The sequence below is a fragment of the Pseudonaja textilis genome, chromosome 3, assembly GCF_049901715.1.
Source record: "Pseudonaja textilis isolate UNSWEBS1 chromosome 3, rPseTex1.2, whole genome shotgun sequence".
Classification (NCBI taxonomy): domain Eukaryota; kingdom Metazoa; phylum Chordata; class Lepidosauria; order Squamata; family Elapidae; genus Pseudonaja; species Pseudonaja textilis.
The window spans coordinates 30,332,776-30,344,853 of NC_141992.1; the positions used below are offsets into that span (position 1 = coordinate 30,332,776).

The 12,078-nt window shown below is 36.6% G+C and overlaps 1 protein-coding gene across 2 annotated transcripts in view; it reads left to right on the forward strand.

Annotated features, from left to right (window-relative positions):
- Positions 1-12,078, forward strand: part of DLGAP4 (DLG associated protein 4) — a 406,338-nt gene that overhangs the window by 76,557 nt on the left and 317,703 nt on the right. For both annotated transcript variants that reach the window (XM_026697619.2, XM_087929114.1), the window contains exon 2: positions 7,915-8,061. The gene's annotated coding sequence lies outside the window, so the exon portion shown is untranslated. The remainder of the gene's footprint in view (positions 1-7,914; positions 8,062-12,078) is intronic.

The following is a 12,078-nucleotide window of genomic DNA, read 5'->3' on the forward strand; positions in this document are numbered from 1 at the left end:
TTGCTTATCAGCATCATTCACTAATCCCAGATGAGCTTCTGCTTTCCTGATACCAGCTCCTCAGTGCCTTTGCAACCAGGCCATCTACCCAGTAGATTCAGATCCTTACAGAAGTCAGCTTTGGAAGCCATATTAACACCAGAAACTTCATGCTGCACTTGGGAAATTAGAATGGGGGATTTTTAGAGTGTTAGTAGTTAGACTAGCATTCTTCTATTTGGTCCATGTTATTCCTGTACCTGGAGGAGGAGAGGTTGAAGGGATGTCTCTTGTTGGGGCAGATGGTGATTGGACCATGTGATGGACTGATGGGTGCAGGGCTTGGATTTTGGATTTTGATTTACTGAGGGAAAACTCAGAACTCTCAGATTCAGGTTTTCCCAGATGTGCCAGTATGACTTTTCCAATAAAAAGCAACTTTGAGAAAATGCCTGTCTTGGAGTTGCTGATTGGGATCTGGTTTTGCTGGAATGCTGACAACAGAATATTTTGGGTAGATGGTCCCTTTCTTCTGCTTTCTTCTTTTTCTCTCCCATTGAATTATTTGCAATTGTATTTCTATCTTCTACTTCTTTAAGAATTCTCATCCATCCAGATGAGAATTTCTTTTCTCCTTTTCATTTTGCCTTTATTTATTACTCTAAGCTTTGGAGGGGGTATGTCCGCTCCTGCTGTCATGCCCCTGGTGGAGACTGACTCTGATGAAGAGGAGGAACAGCCAACAGGGAGTGGGAGTGTGGCTCCAGAGGTGGTGGAGGAGGCTGGGGAAGGGCAGAGGCCGGCTGAGCAGTCAGAGGGGGATCCAGGCCCATCCCCTATCCATCCTAGGTCACGCAGGGAGGAGAGGATCAGGGAAAAGCGAGGTCTACTCAAGAGGAGATTACCATGATCCTCCTCGTGGCTTGCAGGTGGGAGCTATGTATATAAGTTTGCAACTGCGCAGTTAGAATTTGCAGGAGTCAATTTTAGTGTTCACCTTGAAAGAGGTTTCTCTTTGTTGGCATTCCCATGGACTTTTCTCAGTTATTTCCCTGGAGTTTATGATTAGTTATCTTGGGTTGCTTTGGAACTCTCATCAGTGCAGTTAGTTTTGGTTTTCTGTTTGCCTCATTAGTTACTTTTGTGACTTTAAACTGTGCCAAATAAAACAGTGAAGTTAAGCTGAAGGCCTTACCGGACTTTAATATATGTTTTGGGTTTGGGGTTATTTTGAGAGACTATGGGTCATCACACCTGCCCTCCTGAACTTCTACAAGGGCCTGAAGATGTGGCTCTGCCAGTTGGCTTGTGGCCCCAATGGGGGAGTTTCATGCTGGAGGTGGTTGATGGACCAATTTCAGATTTATTTATTTATTTGATTTGTCAATTGCTTATAAGATAATAGGTATAAGTATAAACATAGTTATGAATCCATGAAATGGATACATATAAGAAAAATAAATAAAAAGAATCAATAGGACAGTAGGCACATTGGTGCGCTTATGCACACCCCCTGCAGACATCTTAGGAAAGGGGTGAGGTCAATAGTAGGCAGTCTAAGGTTAAAGTTTTGGGGGTTTGGGGAAGAAACCACAGAGTCACCTCCTCTCACATGGTGAGATGGGCAGCAAATTTAATAATAAACAAAAATAAAAGATAAACTCTCTATCCAGATTATTGTACACCTGGTATATTGAAGAATTGTTTTCAATCCTCTATTTTGTGCTCTGTAAACAATCACTTCTCATATGGTCACTGTAAATCAGTGATGTACTAGTGTTAATCAGTATACCAGTATCACAAAAGGAAGTTAAATTACAGAAAGAGATTTAAAAGTAGGTGAGGAATAACATTGGTAGATTTAATATAAATATTATTTAATTTAATGATTTCATAGTTATACCTTTTTGACATTCTTGTGCATCTCTTTTTGATATCGTTATCCCAGATCTAAAGTGATTCTCAAATAGAAAAGAAATATATGAACAAAAACCAAACAACTAAACTATTTCCTAATAGAGGTATTCTCCCATTAAAATACTCTCATTCACACATATAGCAAAGGCAGAAAGCGGTCACAGAAAGGTGGAGGGGCTGTTAGCAGTTGTTATTGATGGCCAAAATCTGGATTATTCTAGATCCCATCGGGATGAGGTGGGCAAGGAGATGCATTTCATACTTTCCCTTCTATCACAAATAATTCTCTTTTCATTTCTTTGTTGGGCTTCACCTTTCTAATCCAGATGTCTCTGCTTAATAAATGACTTTGCATAAACTGCACAGGCTTTATTTCATTCATTGCAAGGAGAAGATAGGGAAATTGGAGCTGACCATACACAAATACGTGATGATTAAAAGCAAATGAAAGCAAACACAGGAAGTTCCACTTGCATAAAGGCTAGCTTGAAAAGCAACTCATTTGACTCCTCTTCCTGAAGGTTGCATAAAACATCTTACTTCTCAAATGTGTTATTTGTTATCAAATAATACAGTATTCCCTATGAATCCATCAACATCATCCATCATGAGACATGACGCCATGCTCTGGTTGAAAGTTACATAATGCTAAAAGCATATCCTTCACATTTATGCAGCAGTAGACCCTAATGAATTAATAGCATAGGATTACGCTGTCAGTGGTTCTCAGATTATACTGTCAGTAATTTTCAGATGTTTTAAACTGTCATTTTAAAACAATTAATTATCAGGTTAATAAAGGAAACCTAAAAAAAATGTTTCTTTCTCTAAAAAAGAAGAAAAAGAAACTTTAAAAAGCCAGAAAGAGGGGGAGGGAGGGAGAAAGAGAGAGAGAATTAATGAGAATATTCTGGAACTGAGACAAATGATGTAAATTAGGCATGTATTGAGATTTTACTAGCTATTGGAAGAGTCGGGAAGCTATGCAGGCTGTTATTCATTGATAGAAATTCTAGTTTCATTTATACAAGTGCATATTCAACTCCCCTGCAGAGCCTGGAAGAAACCCTGAAATGTTCAGGCTAAAGAATCATGTAGTTGGTTTAAGTTTGGGTTTAGCATAACATGTAAAGCCAGCCATTTTGGTTTGTAAATCATAGTTTATAGTTTGGTTCTTTGTATCCATCTGGCCGTTATCTCTAGTCCAACCTTTTGTGATTAAACCAAACTGTGACAATACAGTGTGGGAACTTATGTAAGTTAGCTAGATAGAGAAACGATGTGATTCAACCTAAGGGAATTTCCTATTTTACTATCACACATCATTCTCTTTGCTCAGAAGAAATTCTCTAGCGTAGCCTTCACCTTATTTTTGTACTTCAGATGTAAGATATTAATTTTTATTCTAAATGTTAGTAAAGTTTCTTAAAATAGTGATGTGTACCCACTAACACCACTTTGCATACTTTAAACTGTTTCTAGTCAGAAAAAAATTGTAAAAAATCTTTCAGTGCGAATCATGAGCTAGTAAAAATGTTAATTTGGTCCTTTGTTTTTCTCTACATCTATTGCTCCAACCCTAAGTTCTTGTGTTGTTTCTTGACATACTACCTCAGATTCTCATATTACAACATGATATATTATTTCAAAAGGAGACATTTTTCCTTGGCATCCTAAACCAAACAAAAAGTTGAATTTTCAGTTCCTAACAGATCTCTTAGGTATCTTAACAGATACCTAAGAACAGATGCTAGAATTGATAAACTCATCAATCTTACTCAACATGATTTCATAGTGCATCTGAATTGTTGAGTCAACTTGTAAGAAATTTTTATCTTGAACTATTAGATTCCAAAAAGCTAAGAAATCAGATTGCTAAAAGGTTAAAGTATGAGGAATAGGGCTTTGTAAAGTAATGCAATTGGACATTCACGTTTAGGGATTCATAACAAATTTATCAAATCCTAATGCCGTTGCTGGAGATGAAAAAACAATTTTGTGCATAAGCCGAGTGCAAGATAGATTTTGACATTTGCTTTTTATTTAATAATTCTATTAAAATTATAATTACAATAGCCCAAACAAATCCCAATACAAACTAAAAAGAAGAAGAATAAAAAGAAAGAATAGAAGGTTCAGGAAGTGCAAAAGGAAATACAGAGACAGAAAAGAAAGAATAAAGTAAAGAAAGAGGAAAGAAATATATCAAGATGTCAAAAGTGTAAACAATTTTAGTATCATCACTTCTTAAAATACCACAAATGATCTCTTCTTCCCATATCCCAAATCTTACCCATAAATGAATCTATAAATGTTGTTATTTCTGTTATCAGAAATATTAACTTCTAACAATCTAAATCTTCAGGTCATTCAGATAATGTCACAGAACCTCATTTCTTTTATTTTTTTTCTTTGTCCCTCTGCAAAAGATTCTTCAAAATGTTAAAAAGCCTCTTTTGTAAATCCAATATTGAAAAATGTCCAGGTCACCCTCTTGGCTTATTGTTTGTATACCCTTTTTAATTATTAAAACAACGATTTTGAATATCCAGTGTAACTTCTTCTTTTATATCATTATTGTAGGCTGTCGTCTGTTAATCCACTTTCAATTCAATCTTAGTCTTGTCAGGTAAATCTTGTTCCTCTTCTGTAATATCTTTTAGACACAGTCTCTCCATAAGGCAAATGTTCTCCATTGGCACTATTAAAATTAACGTCTATTTTTCAAAAATACCTTTCAGTATATCCAGAGTTACAATATTGGCTTCACTTTCTAATTTTAACTCATGTTTATGTATTCTTTAATTGTTATAATTAATTTTATAAGTTTGATTGTAATTTTTAGTTCCCTCTAATGCCCATTTCATTTTAAAAAATCTTCAATTCTTTTTTTAAAAGTATTAAAAACAAAAGCATTTTCTCTTAGAATTCCTTATAATTCCAAAATTGTATTTCTTATTAACTGAGCCTTTAGCCCACTTGTAACATTCTTAAATCAAAATTTTAATCATTTGTGTGTTTTTTAAAAAGATTAGGTTCTTAAGCTTGTAGTTAAAACTTTCTTTTGCTAAGGGTTGAAGGAATCTTGCTCGGTGCTGTCAACCAGTAAATTCAAATATTCCTAGTAGCAATTAACAAGCAAGTTTCCACAGTGATTAGAAAAGGAAGCATGCAAACTTGGTGTCCTTTCAAAAGGGACAACCATGATTTCAACAAGTTGATTATTCCCTCTAAACCAGGGGTGTCAAACTTGCAGTGTCATGTTGTCATCACATGATGTACCGTGACTTTTTTCACTAAATCTGAGGGTGGGGGTGGCCTGCACGTGATGCTTCCAGCCCACAGGCTGCGAGTTTGCCACCCCCACTCTAAAACTGTCAGAGGCTGGTTTCTTGAGGTCTCCTTGTGAGGACCAGCTCTCTGAAGCACTTACAGTATAAGTGATTCAAGTTTTCTCCTTTAAAATCCAGAGCTGTTTTGAAAAGCCAGTCTACATTGGCTCTTCATTCTGATGCAGTCATTGACACTGCTTTTCACAGAGTTATCTTCAGTCCTGAATTTCTTCCTCTGGAAATAGATAGATTTCGACATTTGCATAGGACAGGCTCCACCTTCCAAACTGTTCTGCAGTTAGATGACAAAAAACTCTATGCTAATTTCAATCCCTGTTATTACAGTGACTGGATAAACGGCATACAAGATCTGATGTATCTAATACTCTTCTATGCACAGTTCCTTTTTCTGAGGAAATGTAGTTTCTTCTGAGTTCTAGCCTAATAAACAAGAAGCAGCAGACATGGAAAGTTTAATATATCTCTCTTTCTTGACATATCTATGTTTCAAGTTGGAAATGGAATGAAAATATTCTACTGTAGTCAGTTTGCTCTGTTTTCTAACTAGTCTGCTTCTCAAGTAATATGAAGAGTACTTTAAAAGTAAGATTGAATTTCCAGATGGGGTATTTTCTGAGGGTAGGATGGATGGTAAAAAACATGTGGTTGTTCTATAAATGTGTCATTTGCCCAGCATGGCACTTAAAAACTGCCCCAATATATCCAATCTATTTTTCCAATCTGGCCAAAATGTTAATTCGAAGATGCTCCTGTGATTTAACTGTGAAATTGTGAAACCTATCCAAAAATATAACCAAGAATTGTACAATACAAAAATAACGATAGTTGTACTTCTGTCATTGTGACATTTATCTCCTTGGGTCAGGGCAAATTAATTCTGGCATGTTGTTTTCATTCTGATTTTCTTTAGAAGCAATTGCCATTTCTAATCTTATTAGTATATAAACTGCCTTTAAATGCATGGAAAAGCATCTCTTCATCTATATCATGAACGCAGGGATCTGATGCTTCTATTAGCAATCATTCCCACCCCAATGATCATACCGTGATTCTCTGTGCTGTTGTCAGACTTTCTGGCTTCACTGGGGTCTTTAATTAAAACTGGAAATATATTTCTTTCCATCTGAAGTTTGCACAAATCTCTCCATCATCCCTGCACAGAAGCCTCTCTACATTATATAGTAGAAGGAAGAGACAACAATAGATAGATGGAAGGATGGTATGAAAGAACTTAGCAATAACAATAGCACTTAGAATTATATACCACTTCACAGTGTTTTACAGCTCTCTCTAAACAGTTTACAAATGTCAGCATATTTTGTCCAACAATCTGGGTCCTCATTTTACTGACCTGGGAACGATGGAAGGCTGAGTCAACCTTGAGCCAGTGAGGATCGAATCCCATGCAGTCAGCGGAATTAGCCTGGAGTACCACATTCTAACCATTGTGCCACCAAGGTTTATTAATGATAAACACACACACACCAAATTAAATACTGCATTTATTAAACAATGTTTTTAGAAACGCCATAGCGCCCAGGTCCTTCAACCCCTGAAGGAAATGAGGGAAAATACTTTTCTGAAAATTTGAATAACGGTTACAGGTAGTTCTCAACTTACAATCACAATTAAGCCCCAATTTTCTGTTGTTAAGTGAGGTATTGTTAAATGAATTTTGTCCCATTTTATGACCTTTATTGCCAACAGTTGTTAAGTGAATCACTGCAGTTGATAAGCTAGTAACTGGATTGTTAAGTGAATCTGACTTCCCGATTGATTTTGCTTGTCTGTAGATCACAAAAGGGGATTACATGACCCTGAGGCACAGCAATCGTCATAACTATAAGCTAGTTGCCAAGCATCTGAATTTTGAACAATAATCATGGGAAGGCTACAAAGGTTGTAACTGTGAAAAAAGATCATGTCACATTTTTCAGTGATGATGTAACTTTGAACAGTCACTCAATGAACTGTTGTAAGTCAAGGACTACCTGTACCAGCACTTAAAGTACCAGTAAAAGACATTCCAACTTCCTGCAAGTTGTTTTATCTTTTAAGTCTCAAGCAGTGATTCTGACTACAGCCCCTTTTCATAAATCAGAATATTTATTTCAATTACTGGGAAACCTAAATATAACAGTGGTGTTTTTCAAATATTTTTACCACCGGTTTGGTGGGCATGGCTTGGTGGGCATGCTTTGCATGCGGAGGGGCATTCTGAGTCACCTCCTGCAATCCTGCACTCCCCCTGATGTTTCAGCAGTTGCTGCGCGGCAATTGCTGTGCCAAGCAAAGCAGCTGCACTTCAAAAGCGAGACATAAAGGTTAGTGTGGTAGCCCGGGCCCAACACAGAGCATTAACAAGAACTGGTTCCGTCTCCACTGCTCATCGCCACTACCAGCTTGGCAGAACCGGGCTGAACCAGTAAAATACCACCACTGAAATATATGCATATAAAATAAATACACATATTTTCCTGGCTACAATTACTTTCCTTCCCATCTTTCTATCGCTCAGCTGTTTCATTAAATTTTAAATTATCATCATCATGTGGCAAGGATCCATTAAGTGATGACACATATTGATGATATTACATAAATCATTTTTTAAAAAAATATGTCTGTGTCTCAGTTTTTTAATTCATGTTTTTCTTTCTTTCCTTAGATTGAAGAGATTTTCAGCCTACTCCTGTGTACCAATCAGTGACAAACTCTGCTTCCTTGTACACAATTTCTATGTGGGAAGCAACCTGATCAAAAAAGCAGGATCTTTCATGAAGGGAAACTGAGCCCCTGGATGATTGATTTGATAGTGAGTCATGCATTCTTCTTTAACATACAAAACTGTTTTCGCCTTAGCCTGCTCCCCCCCTTAAATCATGTCAAAAAGGTTGACACCACCATTATGGTTTGTTTTACGTAGTTAGAATTGTTTTTCTGTGTGTTTATAAGTTTCAAAAAGAACTAAGTGAAAGGAAAATTCCAGAAATGTATAATACAGAAGAAAACAGTTATATTTGATTTCTTTCTTCTATAGCATCTTTGAAGTTTGATTTCAGAAGTTGAGATGGTTGCTTGAAAGCCTCTGATTTGTTTCCATGTAGCACACAAGAAGCAAGATTTTACATATAATTCAGAAATTTTTATCATTTATGTGTTCAGATTTCGATGGTATTTAGGCCATATACTCATAGAGTTGAATATGAAAGGCTGTGCACACTTTAAAATCATTTGGAAGAACAGTTTCAGACTCGGTGCATATAAATCAACTGTGTGGTTCTTAAAACAACTTCTTGTGTTTGAAGGCTCATGTGAACCCTCCAAAAACATGGTTTAATGAATAACAGAGAGGTGCTGTGTTTGTGTGAAGTCCAAAGCATTTCTTCAAAATGATTTTTCTTTTGTTTTTATTGATTGTTTTCAAAGTCAGCAGAGCTAATGAAGGAAGATGAATGCAACCTAGCTTTTAAATATGAATGTATTTTAATTAATTATTTATACTGTATAGTGGACATAATGATCAGTTTGCTGATACAATAATACATGGATGGCTTGTTTAATGTCTAAAAGAAATTTTGGGTTTTCTTTAGCTCTTCCTCTGTTGTAATAACTGACAGACTAGTTTGAATTGTTCTTCTCAGTGAACAATTATTGTGGGTTACATGTTGATTTATCAGTACCTCGGCAGTATTTATGGAACAATGCATACATAATGAGGAGACATTTCTATCTTTAGGAGAGAGGTGGAGACAGCTTTCATTTGTTGTTAATATTGTTTCTCTGTTAGAAGCAAGACAGTTCTGAACTGCCATTGTTATTCAGAGGAATTGGGGGGGGAGGGGTTGTATAGTTATTGCTATTGCATATAGAAACAATGCAAACCTTTAAATCTCTGTGCAAAACAGGCAGTGAACACAGAGAAAGTGCCAGCTTCTGCCATAATTAAACTCATCATGTGTGCTATGATACCTCTGGATAGGCAGTGATAATAGAGCTAGAGGGCTATGAATAGGAAAGCTATATTGTATTATTGCCTGCTAGTGAAGCCAGAGAATTGCAAGCTCAAGGTGTAAACTAACTGATGGCACCAATCTCATGTAGTCTCTGAACAGTGATAATTGCTCTTCTCTCCTGGGATTTTTTGAAAAAGTGATGGGAGGAAAGGCATTTGCAAGGGGGGGCCAAGGCAGCCAAAATACTGGGTGCAACAGTAGTTTGAAGTCCCACCCCACCTCACTTGGCTCCCACTATGGCAGATGCATCTGATGGGCATTAAAATGGAGGAACATCAACCAACTGCCGCATATTAATGAAATTACTATAACATTAATTACAGAATACCTGATTGCCAGATATGTCTATAATTACAGGGGATTTGATTTGCAGTTCAAGATCAGGATTTTATTAATCTCCAAATCAGAATGCAATTTTTTTGTTTTTTGTTTTGTTTTTATGCTTCTCAGGTTGTTGCTATATCTCATTGATTCAACATTAGGTTATATACGGGGCATTTGTAGAAGTCCAAAAAAAGTCAGGATTATGGTTTGGGTACACAATCTAAGCCTTGCTCTTGAGGTATGTCTCATGAGCCTAAAATAGCTCCCTTAACATAATGTCCCTGAAAAGTCGAATAAGAAGTATATGTGTATGGAAATTAATACTTAGTGAAAAAAATGTGTTGAAATAATGCATATTTTACATACTATGTAAAAATGTAGAATGTAGAAAATGAAAAACAGTAATTTTATGAATGAATACATTTACTGATCCTATCTGGAAATGAACCTGGGAGATTAATATTTTCAAAGTTATAGGTGAACCATCTTACATGAAACCAGATCTTTCATTATTTTCAGATCAATACCATAATTCCTATGTTGTAGAACAAAAACACAGGCGCAAATGTAATATCTCAAAGCTTCTGAGATCTTGTACTGAGGCCCCTTGTCACTTATCTATTAATCAATAAGTCTTTAAGAAGGGACTGATAATCTGAAAGGCTCTGCCAGGTTGATAGAAGGGAGAAGAAAAGGAGGGGGAAAGATGTTAAAAAGGGACAATCCACAAAACTTTCCTAGATCATAAAGGGGAAAGAATCACATCTATTAAAATGCTTGTTATAATGATAGGCTCAACTGCTCATTAGGGACATTATTTTAAATTGATATTTCTTGCAGCTCATGGCTTTTTAAAAAATCTGCTAGCTATATATTTCTCAAACAGTTTGGGCGGGGGGAGAGAGAGAATACGTACCTTTCACAAGATGACCAGGACAAGATGCAAAATATTCTTACTACTCTGTTGCCATTTGCAGCACAGCTATAGTGGTCTTAGTTCTAATCAACAAATAATAATAATAGTAGTAGTAGTAATAATAGCAATAGTAATGATAGTAATAGTAATCTGCTGGGCTATTTTCTGTTAAGGCTTGCAGTGTCATCTATTTGTGTAGACTAAATCAGGGTTTCTCAGCCTTGGCAACTTTAAAAACTCTCAGAATTCCCCAACCTGCAAGCTGTGGCAGTCACATATCTTAAAGTTGGCAAGATTGAGAAACAATGGGTTAAATAAAAGCATGATTAAATAGTGCATGCTCACCTGTGTTCAGTACATTGATTGAATGACAGATTGCATGGATGTAGTACCGTGGACTACATGCCCTTCTGGGGTAGGGGAATACGGATTTCCTTTAATATGCAGTCCCATTTTAGAGTTTCTGCATTTTTTCTCTTTTAAAATCTGCAGCAAAGGAGAACTTTTGTTGTCCGAATAATGCAGGGTTGCTATGCATGCCTCTCTCATTAACATACACTCTAACAAATGGATTAAGTAGCTTCTTAAGCATTTCCAAATGGCATGAAAAGTTACCTTCCCCTTTCTTGTCATCCTTGTAGAGATTTAACATTTGCTGGCATGCCTTTGCTCATTTGTCTTCTGTCCCCTTGCCTTCAGCCTACCTACATATCTAATGTGTTCCAAATGCTTTGTTGCAGTGGCTGCCCCCCTCCTCTTGCTTGTAGCTTTTTAAATAAACAGCTATATATGCTACTGAACAGAACTACTCATAGGATTCAAAAATAATTATTATTATTGCCAGATTCATATCAAAGAAGACATTTAAAGATGGGATCATGACCACATTATAAAAATGCAAGCATATCTTTTTGTCGAAAACAAAAAAATGGCATGAGCTAGTTGACAATTTCTTCTAAAGCTTTAGTATGTTCCAAATGAGGCTATCTTGAAAGGTATCCTGATATTGCAGCTAGGACAAAATATTGGGATTGCATGAAACTGCAGACTAATTGTCACTTACTTTTTGAATAGGATTTAATTGTTGGTACTAATGCAAAGAAACCAATTTGGAATAGTGTCTAGGGCATCAGGCTAGAAACCAGGAAAACATGAGTTCTAATTCTGCCTTAGGCAAGAAGCCAGCTGGATGACTTTTGGCTAGTCACTTTCTCTCGGCCCTAAGAAGGAGGCAATGGCAAACCACTTCTGAAAAATCTTGTCAAGAAAACTGCAAAGTCCAAAGCAAGCTCTGAGAATTAGACTCATCTGAACAGAAAAAAAATGCAAAAGACCAAAGACCTGCTTTAGGTCCTCTTTTCTATAAGTTAGAGAAGCCCTTTAGGACAGGGGTCTCCAATCTTGGCCACTTTAAGCAAAGCTGACTGAGGAATACTGGGAGTTGAAGTCCACCAGTCTTAAAGTGGCCAAGGTTGAAGACCCCTGCTTTAGGAGGTGAAGGATGGATGGAATGGAAAACCTTCTTCTAGACATACATTTTCTTAGTCAAACTCTGACATCATTCTGTGCTCTGCTC